This window comes from Oncorhynchus tshawytscha, linkage group LG25 (genome assembly GCF_018296145.1).
Source record: "Oncorhynchus tshawytscha isolate Ot180627B linkage group LG25, Otsh_v2.0, whole genome shotgun sequence".
NCBI classification, from domain to species: Eukaryota; Metazoa; Chordata; class Actinopteri; order Salmoniformes; family Salmonidae; genus Oncorhynchus; species Oncorhynchus tshawytscha.
In genome coordinates, this window is record NC_056453.1 from 24,859,742 (window position 1) to 24,871,088 (window position 11,347).

Here is an 11,347-nt window from a genome sequence, read left to right on the forward strand (position 1 = left end):
GCCCTTGCTAGGAGCTGTGGGAGAGTGGGCCATCTGCGTCAGGGGGTAAAAGATCTACCTGCATCTCATTTACTGAGCGTTTGTCCCCCCAGACAGCTGTTCCACTCAACCCTCTCATTAGATGGATTATGTTGTGCTGTTGTTTTTAACTTTCCACCATTTTATAATATGACTCCCACTTATTTTATTCCCTTCTTTGTCAACAACATCTGTTAGTCTCAGAGAGTTTTGAACATGTACCCATAAATTCAGATGGAAGTTAAAGTACTCCCCTCCCTAGCACTCATTCTACTCTCATCTCCACTGTGTTATTACACTGCAAGCAGGCAGACTGGTGTGGCAGTCAAGACGGTGTCACGGTGAATGTATTCCCCTTTCATCTCCCAGTGTGTTGGCCCCTATAGATGGACCCCCCTTCAAGCTAATCAGCAGTCATTCTGTCTGCAACATTTGAACTGTAATTCATATATTTCATATATATGCTATCGCAAACATGTTGATGAAGGCCTTTGGTCACATTAGAATATGATTTATATTTTATTTCAAATAACACATTTTCATTAGTTTATGTTACTGTAGGCTGTATGTAAAAAATGATAAAATAATAATAATTTAAAAATACGCACATTTCAAGTGTTCAATCAATTTTATTCATTGAGTGAACTGTGAAACAGAAAAAAATGTGTTGGAATATGGTAACAGCTCTTTTTAAATAATGATTTTAATACAAATATAAAATGATCCCAACCACCAAGACGCACGGTCAAAAGACACACAGTCAAATGATGAAAACATCAGCAGCATAGACATCATTATAAGCGCCAAGTGGACTTGATAAATAGTGAAACTCAGCACAAAATCAATAATGTCATTATAATGCATATAAGTGTCTATGACTGCAGTCAAAAATAGTCAATTATATGCTTATATTGTCTACATCTTCACACAATGGCATCAGTTGGATTTCATTTAGCTGGGTCGGCTAGTAGTTAGAGCATTGGGCCAGTAACTGAAAGGTTGCAGGATTGAATCCCCTAGCTGACAAGGTACAAATCTGTCATTCTGCCCCTGAGCAAGGCAGTTAACCCACTGTTCCCTGGGCGCCAAAGACGTGGATGTTGATTATGGCAGCCCCTGCACCTGTCTCATTCAGAGGGGTTTAGCTAAATGCGGGAGACACATTTCAGTTGAATGCATTCAGTTTTACAACTGACTGGGTTTCCCCTTTTCCCTTATCCCTTGTCCTAAAAGTTGACACAATTTTCGCAACTTTCACTTGCTTGACATCCCTTTGTTTGACTGTAGTGTATAATAGTCCAAATCTTTGTCTTTATTGTGTTCCCGTTGTCTTGTTGTTCTTCAACAATAATAATATTGCCTTATCTTGCTCAGAGGGAGGGAGCACCCATCTCACTTTGTTCATGGTGCCGGCCAGACTTGTTTTCTTTGCAAGCAAATTTTTAGACAGTCATAGAAGTTAATAAATTGTCCATGGTGACATTTCTCGTCTTGTCGACATAAAGTTCCCCAAGCCTCATCATCACATTCTGCGACACTCGCTCACCTGCTGCCCGATGTGGATCTTTTCCCTGAGATTGAAAGCTGTTCAGCATGTACAATTACACACGCTCTCACTGTATGGCCTACTCTAGGCCAGAGGAGACTGATGAGACTGCTTGGATTCAGTTGACTGATATAGGATACATGCCATTTTAAGATGATAACTAGAATGGATCAATACAATGGAAGGGTCCGCCCTACTCTTCTTTCACATCATTTTGCATCGTTCGTTTCCCCTCACTCATCAAGTCACCCATTCTCCACCATCATACTATGCTTCATTTATTGAATGTCTTGTTACATGTGTGAAATTAGTCTCGTTATAGTTTAGGTTCACTTTCAAGGCAATTATCGGGGGGGATTATCAGCTGGGCACTGCACTTTCAGCTGTCTGAAGGAGCAGAACAGGCCCATCTGTTGGAAGGAGGTCCAACAGGGGAAACCGTTTCAGGAAATGACATGCTCTCCTAAAACTGGGTGTAATTCCTGTTCTGTTTGTGATATTAAGATTCTAACACCGACAGTGTGTAATATAGATTTATTTCGTAAAAGTCAAGGTTGGTGGGGGGCATGACTAAAAAGATGAAATCATGAGCCGTCAAAACGACTGCTTTAGCGGTTCTAGTGTTAACACGCCAGGGACATGTGACTGCTTGTGACACAATTTTGCATCTGACTGAACAATGTATCCAATCAGGCATGAGGGTGGAATAGAGGACCAAGCGCTCCCAGGGGTATAGTCACTGATGGTGTCACACAAACACACACCCGTATCCCTCCACCTCTCTCTCTCTCTCTCTCTCTCTCTCTCTCTCTCTCTCACACACACATGGGGATTTAAACTTAGATTGGCTTACCCCGGCCTCAGACCATTTTTAAGAGTACTTGTCTTGATATTAACATGTCTCATCTGATTGCAAAACCCTCACAGGTTGATTAATGTAAAAAATCCAGCAAACTCCTTGCTGATTGACCTAATTCTGACAAATAGCCCCCACAAGTACTTGTCCAGTGGTGTCTTTGCTACTGATCTCAGTGATCACTGTCCTATTGCATGTATTAGAGATACCACATAGACTAACACTGATCCTTTTCTTTATGATATGTATTACTCTGACTGTTTCTTCATCGGCTACATGTCTGACCCATTACTCTGACTGTTTCTTCATCGGCTACATGTCTGACCCATTACTCTGACTGTTTCTTCATCGGCTACATGTCTGACCCATTACTCTGACTGTTTCTTCATCGGCTACATGCCTGACCCATTACTCTGACTGTTTCTTCATCGGCTACATGTCTGACCCATTACTCTGACTGTTTCTTCATCGGCTACATGTCTGACCCATTACTCTGACTGTTTCTTCATCGGCTACATGTCTGACCCATTACTCTGACTGTTTCTTCATCGGCTACATGTCTGACCCATTACTCTGACTGTTTCTTCATCGGCTACATGTCTGACCCATTACTCTGACTGTTTCTTCATCGGCTACATGCCTGACCCATTACTCTGACTGTTTCTTCATCGGCTACATGTCTGACCCATTACTCTGACTGTTTCTTCATCGGCTACATGTCTGACCCATTACTCTGACTGTTTCTTCATCGGCTACATGTCTGACCCATTACTCTGACTGTTTCTTCATCGGCTACAATCCTGACCCATTACTCTGACTGTTTCTTCATCGGCTACATGTCTGACCCATTACTCTGACTGTTTCTTCATCGGCTACAATCCTGACCCATTACTCTGACTGTTTCTTCATCGGCTACATGCCTGACCCATTACTCTGACTGTTTCTTCATCGGCTACATGTCTGACCCATTACTCTGACTGTTTCTTCATCGGCTACAATCCTGACCCATTACTCTGACTGTTTCTTCATCGGCTACATGCCTGACCCATTACTCTGACTGTTTCTTCATCGGCTACAATCCTGACCCATTACTCTGACTGTTTCTTCATCGGCTACATGCCTGACCCATTACTCTGACTGTTTCTTCATCGGCTACAATCCTGACCCATTACTCTGACTGTTTCTTCATCGGCTACATGTCTGACCCATTACTCTGACTGTTTCTTCATCGGCTACATGTCTGACCCATTACTCTGACTGTTTCTTCATCGGCTACATGCCTGACCCATTACTCTGACTGTTTCTTCATCGGCTACATGCCTGACCCATAATTAACTCATCTCTCTGGCAGACAAACATACTCCCTTTAAATGCCTTAGAGTAAAAAACACAACAAACCCCTGGTTCTCTATGGAACGTTCAGATCTTGTTATGTTGAGAAATCAGGCCTAGGCTAGAAAAAAACCACAACAAACCCCTGGTTCTCTATGGAACGTTCAGATCTTGTTATGTTGAGAAATCAGGCCTGGGCTAGAAAAAAACACAAAAAAAACCCGGTTCTCTATGGAACGTTCAGATCTTGTTATGTTGAGAAATCAGGCCTGGGCTAGAAAAAAAACACAACAAACCCCTGGTTCTCTATGAAACGTTCAGATCTTGTTATGTTGAGAAATCAGGCCTGGGCTAGAAAAAAACACAACAAACCCCTGGTTCTCTATGAAACGTTCAGATCTTGTTATGTTGAGAAATCAGGCCTGGGCTAGAAAAAAACACAACAAACCCCTGGTTCTCTATGAAACGTTCAGATCTTGTTATGTTGAGAAATCAGGCCTGGGTTAGAAAAAAACACAACAAACCCCTGGTTCTCTATGAAACGTTCAGATCTTGTTATGTTGAGAAATCAGGCCTGGGCTAGAAAAAAACACAACAAACCCCTGGTTCTCTATGAAACGTTCAGATCTTGTTATGTTGAGAAATCAGGCCTGGGCTAGAAAAAAACACAACAAACCCCTGGTTCTCTATGAAACGTTCAGATCTTGTTATGTTGAGAAATCAGGCCTGGGCTAGAAAAAAACACAACAAACCCCTGGTTCTCTATGGAACGTTCAGATCTTGTTATGTTGAGAAATCAGGCCTGGGCTAGAAAAAACACAACAAACCCCTGGTTCTCTATGAAACGTTCAGATCTTGTTATGTTGAGAAATCAGGCCTGGGCTAGAAAAAAACACAACAAACCCCTGGTTCTCTATGGAACGTTCAGATCTTGTTATGTTGAGAAATCAGGCCTGGGCTAGAAAAAAACACAACAAACCCCTGGTTCTCTATGAAACGTTCAGATCTTGTTATGTTGAGAAATCAGGCCTGGGCTAGAAAAAAACACAACAAACCCCTGGTTCTCTATGAAACGTTCAGATCTTGTTATGTTGAGAAGTCAGGCCTGGGCTAGAAAAAAAACACAACAAACCCCTGGTTCTCTATGAAACGTTCAGATCTTGTTATGTTGAGAAATCAGACCTGGGCTAGAAAAAAACACTCTGTAGCTGATTCAAGTGTTACTATTTTTTTTCTATTTTTTTTTTCTATTATTATTGTTATTTGTTATTTTTTATTGTATTCTGCATTATTGGGAAGGGCCTGTAAGTAAACATTTCACTGTTAGTCTCCACCTGTTTTTTGCGAAGCGTGTGACAATTAAAATTTGATTTGATTTGTAGTTTTTCCAAGCAATTGAGAAATAGATCCACTTCCTCAATCAAGAAAGCTAAATTGAGCTCTTTTCTCAGACTCTGCAGGTGATCTGTCTACATTTGGAAAATAGTTAAAGCACTGAAGTGTGAAAAATCCTCTCCTTCCCTGCCTCAGCAAGTTGTGTCAGTTGTGGCATTATTACTGAGTAAAATTTGATAATTGATGCTTTTAATCGGGATTTTATCTCAGCGGGCTTTTTATTTGAAGGAAATGGTGGCTTATTTGACTCTGGTCAGCCATTCGACCACATGCCCGCCTGCCCCTCTCCCATCTTCTAATTGGCTCGATGGAAGTTCTGTCAACTTCTAGTACATCGTTGTTTTAAATTTAACAACTTTCTTCTTGTGATGTGCTAGACGTCTTGCGCAAGATTGATGTAAAAAATATTAACTGGGGCTGATTTCTTGCTGCAGCTTTCTGCTCCTCTGATTGCAGAATCTTTAACACAATATTTTTTACCTAACAGTTATTTTCTGGTACCATATCCCAGGGTCTGGAAGGTGGCCAATATACTCCTCCTTCACAAAGGCAGTGACCCGTATGACCTAAATAATTATTGCCCCATTTTCAAACTCTCTTGCCAAGCTAAAATTCTGGAAACCTTGGTAAATATTCAACTTATATCCTTTTAAACTACTAAATGTATTCTAAATGTACACCAGTCAGGTTCCAGACCAGGTCATAGCACCATCTTCGCTTCTTATTTGGTTTAAAATGATGTTCTTATTTGTTTGGATAAGAAGAAACAATGTGCATCCATTTTTATTGACCTAAAGCATTCGACACTGTGGACCACTTATTACTTATTCGGAGGCTTTCATCAATTGGCACCAGGCTGCAGGTAGCTGCTTTGAAAAGTATTTACAGTACAGAACACAGTGTGTATTTATTGATGGTGTTTTCTGGACATAATAAAGGGTGTCCAACACAGATCGATTTTTAGTCCGGTTCTTTTCACTATTTACATTAACAATATTGTTTTATCACTATGGACACTGTGGTGTATGCTAATGCCAGGCTCTGTCAGAGCTTCAATCTGCCATTATTGCCCTGCAGAAAGCCTTAGTTGAACTGAAATTGGTACTTAATTCAGGTTAATCCAAGTATATCTGTCAATGGTCGGTGTAGCTGGTGCATGGAAGTCAGGCGCAGGAGAGCAGAGATGAGTGAACAAAGCACTTTACTGAGGCAATCATAATACCAAATGCAACCGCGTCACAAAACAAATGCCCACAGAACAAGGTACAAAACCCAAGTACAAAGTACCGGCTGCCACAAAGCACGGGCATAAAACAAAACCCGGCGCAAACCTGCCGGAAGCGTGCCAACCCTGACAGTAAACATTACCCAACACAGACATGGAGGGAACAGAGGGTTAAATACACATAGTAATGATGATGAGATGTAAACCAGCCGGAAGCATACCAACCCTGACAGTAAACAATACCCAACACAGACATGGAGGGAACAGAGGGTTAAATACACATAGTAATGATGAGATGTAAACCTCCCGGAAGCATACCAACCCTGACAGTAAACAATACCCCACACAGACATGGAGGGAACAGAGGGTTAAATACATTAGTAGGATGTTAATTAGTAGGAGATGTAAACCAGGTGTGCAGGAAGACAAGACAAAACAAATGGAAAATGAAAGGTGGCAATACCTCATTGATAACCTGTGGCATATCAAGAACTTGATTTAACAGCATGATCATTACACCTTGTGCTAGGGAAATGAAAAGGCCACTCTAAGATGTGCAGTTTTGTCACACAACGCCACAGATGTCTCAAGTTTTGAGGTAGCCTGCAATTGGCATGATGACTACATGAATGTCCACCAGAGCTGTTGTCAGAGAATTGTATGTTAATTTTTGTACCATATTTCAACGTCGTTTTAGATCATTTGGCAGTACGTCCAACCGGCCTCACAACCGCAGACCACGTGTAACCACGCCAGCCCAGGACCTCCACATCCGGTTACTTTACATGCAGGATTGTATGAGACCAGCCACTGAACAGCTGATGAATCTGAGGAGTATTTATGTCTGTAATAAATAACAAATCCCTTTTGTTGGGGAAAACTCATTCTGATTGGCTGGGCCTGGCTCCCCTGTGGGTGGACCTGGCTCCCAAGTGGGTGGGCCCATGCCCTCCCAGGCCCACCATGGCTGCACCCTTGCTCAGTCATGTGAAATCCATAGATTAGGTCCTAATTTATTTATTTGAATTGACTGATTTCCTGATAGGAACTGTAATTCAGTAAAATCGTTGAAATTGTTGCATGTTGCATTTAGACATTTGTTCTGCATAGATATGTATAGTGTAATTATTATTTATTGATGTGTTCTGCAAAAGAGACGGTTGGTCTCAGCATGACTTCCTGCTTAAACAAAGGTTAGATAAGTCAAATCTTTGTCTCTCTCTCTCTCTCTCTCTCTATTATCTGCCACCCACTTTCAGTTTTTCCTCCCTCCCTTCTTCCCTCTATCTCTTACCAGCCCCCACTCGCTCTCTCTGTCTCTCTCTGTCTCTCTCTCTCTGTCTCTCTCTCTCTGTCTCTCTCTCTCTCTCTCTCGTCGGAGTGCATGCTGGGAGTGCATGCTGGGAGTGAGTTGTCAAGTAGGAGTGATTGTGAGAGCGAATGGAATTTCTTTTCACTCTATCGGGTTTTGGTATGTATATATAAATATATATATATATTGATTAGTTTAGTTGTTTTAAGGGTATTTTGTTTAAACTATCACTAAGCACGTATAGGGGTGGTGGGATCTTTGCTTTGAGGTTGGTTTTTCGCGAGGGCACAACCAGCGGGTGGGGCTGGTTGCTATGGCCACTCGCGGAAATGAAGAGTTTGAAAAACTTAGTCGGAGGCATGCCGGGTGTTTAGTGGAAGAATGTAGCTTGGCTGTGGGTGCTATCATTGGGTATGATAGCATCAAATCAGCCTCAAGGATGAATAGCGCTGTAGTGATATTCTTAGATTCAATTGAAAAGGTGAATAAAATAGTTGAGAGGGGTGTTGTGTTGCGGGAGACACAGACGCCTGTATTTCCGCTTATGAATCCGGCGAAGAAAGTTATGCTTTCTAACGTGCCACCATTTGTTAGAGATGAAGTGTTAGAGCGAGAGTTATCTCGTCATGGTCAAATCGTATCTACAATAAAGAAGGTTCTTTTTGGATGTAAATCTCCGTTGTTGAAACATGTCGTGTCTCATAGGAGACAAGTGCATATGATTTTAAAAAAGGACGGAGATGAACTGAATTTAGCGTTTAGTTTTAAGATTGATGGATTTGATTATGTCTTCTATGCATCTACTGAATCAATGAAATGTTTTGGATGTGGAAGAGAGGGGCATTTGGTGCGTAATTGTCCCGAGAATGAGCGAGCTGAGCCTGGTAGTAGCTTTAGTGCGGGTGCAAATAATGCACCACCGCGAAGGGATGAAAATAATACGGGTGCAGGGGAAGAGAGAAGGTGGGCAGATGTGGTTGGAAAAGTAGGAGAGGAAGGCAGTGTGAATACGGGGGCAATTGTGGTAGATCAGAACTAAGAGGGAGGGGAAACAGTAGGTGAGATTGCGACTGCCGTCGCTGAGGTGGTGCTGGAAAATGAAATTGGAAGTCAAGAGGAGATTGAAATAACGGAAAAGGAAGCGGATGTTTTCAAAATACTGAGGAGTAAAAGGAAGAATTTAAGGGGTAGTGAAGGGTCTAATTCTAAGAGAAAGGTAGAGAGTGATAAATCAGCTGAAGATGAACAAGTTGTAGAGATGGTGGCGTATTCTTCTGGGGAAGATAGCGAGAGTGAGTCATCTGACGCGTCACAACAATATAGTGAGATAAATGGGGTGGAAGGGAGGTATGGGATCGAGAGGATACGTCAATTTCTGAAGTTGACAAAAGGGAAGAAATATATGCAGGATTACAATGTAACTGATTTTTTCCCTGAACGTGAATTGTTTATTGAATCAGCAAAGTTTCTGATGTCAAAAATTACAGGGGGAAGTTTGAAAAGCCCTGAAATTGCTAGACTCAAGAAAGTGGTCACGAGAGTGATAAGTGATGTAAATTCTAAAGAAAATGAAAGAGTTCAGTTGCAGTTTTAACTCTGTAAAGAGATGTGGTGGCTGTATCTTCCTCTGTATATATCTTCCTCTGTAAACTCAAAAAGTGGGGGTGTGGTTATCTTGTTCTCAAAAGGGTTTTTGCCTTTGTCATATGAGGTTGAAGAGATAGTTGAGGGGAGGTTATTAAAAGTTAGAGCAAGGTATGAAAACATCACTATGTGTCTGATAAATGTATATGCCCCAGTGGTGACAGTTGAGAGGGTATGTTTTTTAGAGACATTATCAAATACCATTGAGAAATGTAACAAAGAAGATTATTTGTTTATTGCTGGGGATTTTAACTGCACAGTTAGTGATTTAGATAGAAATCACCAAGAACCTCATATAGCCTCAAGGACGTTTTTAAAACGCCTTATTGTAACAAATGAATTGTGTGATATTTGGCGGAGTCAACATGGAGGAACAAGGCAGTACACCTGGGCGCATGTGAGAGAGAACATCATCTCTATGGCCAGGTTAGATAAGTTTTATGTTTTTGAGCATCAATCTCAGGTCTGTAAATCAAGTGTGATAACTCCAGTGGGATTTTCTGATCATTGTTTAATAACAGAGGTGGTGTTCATTAACGATGTAAAACCCAAAAGCGCATACTGGCATTTTAATATAACTTTATTGAGTGATGCTCACTTCAGGAACTGTTTCAGTTTTTTTGGGGAGAGGTGGAGGTCTCAAAAGGCCAGTTTTGTATCCCTTCAACAATGGTGGGATATAGGGAAAATCCAGATTCAACAATTTTGTAATCAATACACGAGGAATGTCACCAAGGATATCACCAGATCAATGAAAGCCCTAGAGATTGAAATAGTGGAACTCATGACGTTGGTTGAGACCACAGGAGATCGAGGCCATACTCAGGTCCTCAAGAGGAGAAAAGCTGCATTGGCAGACCTGCTGGGTATCAGAGCACAGGGGGCACTGGTGAGAAGTAAATTTCAGGGAATATCTGAAATGGATGCCTCATCCAAATTTTTCTTTGGTTTAGAGAAAAAGAATGGACAAAGAAAAATTATTCATTGTCTCAAATCAGCTGTTGGACAAGAGCTCACTAGCCCTAGTGAAATTAGAAAGAGGGCAGTAGAGTTCTATGCTGAGCTCTACAAGTGTGAATATAAAGAGGACAAAACAGTGACACAGCAGTTCTTTGATGGGCTCCCAAAGGTGGCTGCAGAAGCTCAGGTTGAGCTTGAGCAACCATTGTCTTTGCAGGATTTATACACTGCATTAAAAGGAATGGAAAATGGAAGGGCACCAGGCATTGATGGGCTTCCCGTTGACTTTTTAAAGTCTATTTGGGCTATGTTGGGAGAGGATTGGTTAGAAGTAGTTAATGATAGTTTAACCGGAGGGTTACTACCAATAAGCTGCAGAAGGGCTGTCCTCACCCTACTGCCCAAAAAGGGTGACCCGAGGGAGGTGAAGAACTGGAGGCCGGTGGCTTTATTGTGCACTGATTATAAGATATTGTCAAAGACTTTGTCCAACAGGCCGAGGGAGGTGATGGGGCAAATCATACATACGGATCAGTCCTACTGTGTTCCTGGCAGGCAGATAGGGGATAACATTTCTCTGATTTGTGATTTTTTGGACGTCTCTAGGGCTATTGGGTTGGATGCTGGTCTAATTTCAATTGATCAGGAAAAGGCATTTGACCGAGTTGAACATCAATATTTATGGCACACGTTTGAGGCGTTTGGGTTCAGCTCTGGTTTTATTGCCATGATAAAGGTGATATATGGTGACATTGAAAGTGTATTGAAAGTTAACGGTGGTTTGAGTGCTCCTTTTAAAGTGTGTAGAGGTATTAGGCAGGGATGTTCTATGTCAGGGATGTTATATGCCATTGCTATAGAGCCACTACTAAATAGCATTAGAAGTCGCATTGCAGGGGTGTGCCTTTCAGAGGATATTCCTCCTATTCGTCTCTCAGCCTATGCTGATGATGTAGTTGTGCTAGTGAAAAATCAAGCGGAGGTGGATAGCTTGAGTCTAATGGTTGATCGTTTTAGGGGAATATCCTCTGCAAAGGTAAATTTGGAAAAGAGTTGTGC

The 11,347-nt window shown here is 41.6% G+C and overlaps 1 protein-coding gene across 8 annotated transcripts in view; it reads left to right on the top strand.

Annotated features, from left to right (window-relative positions):
- Positions 1–11,347, top strand: part of sdk2b (sidekick cell adhesion molecule 2b) — a 474,295-nt gene that overhangs the window by 359,772 nt on the left and 103,176 nt on the right. The window lies entirely within an intron of this gene.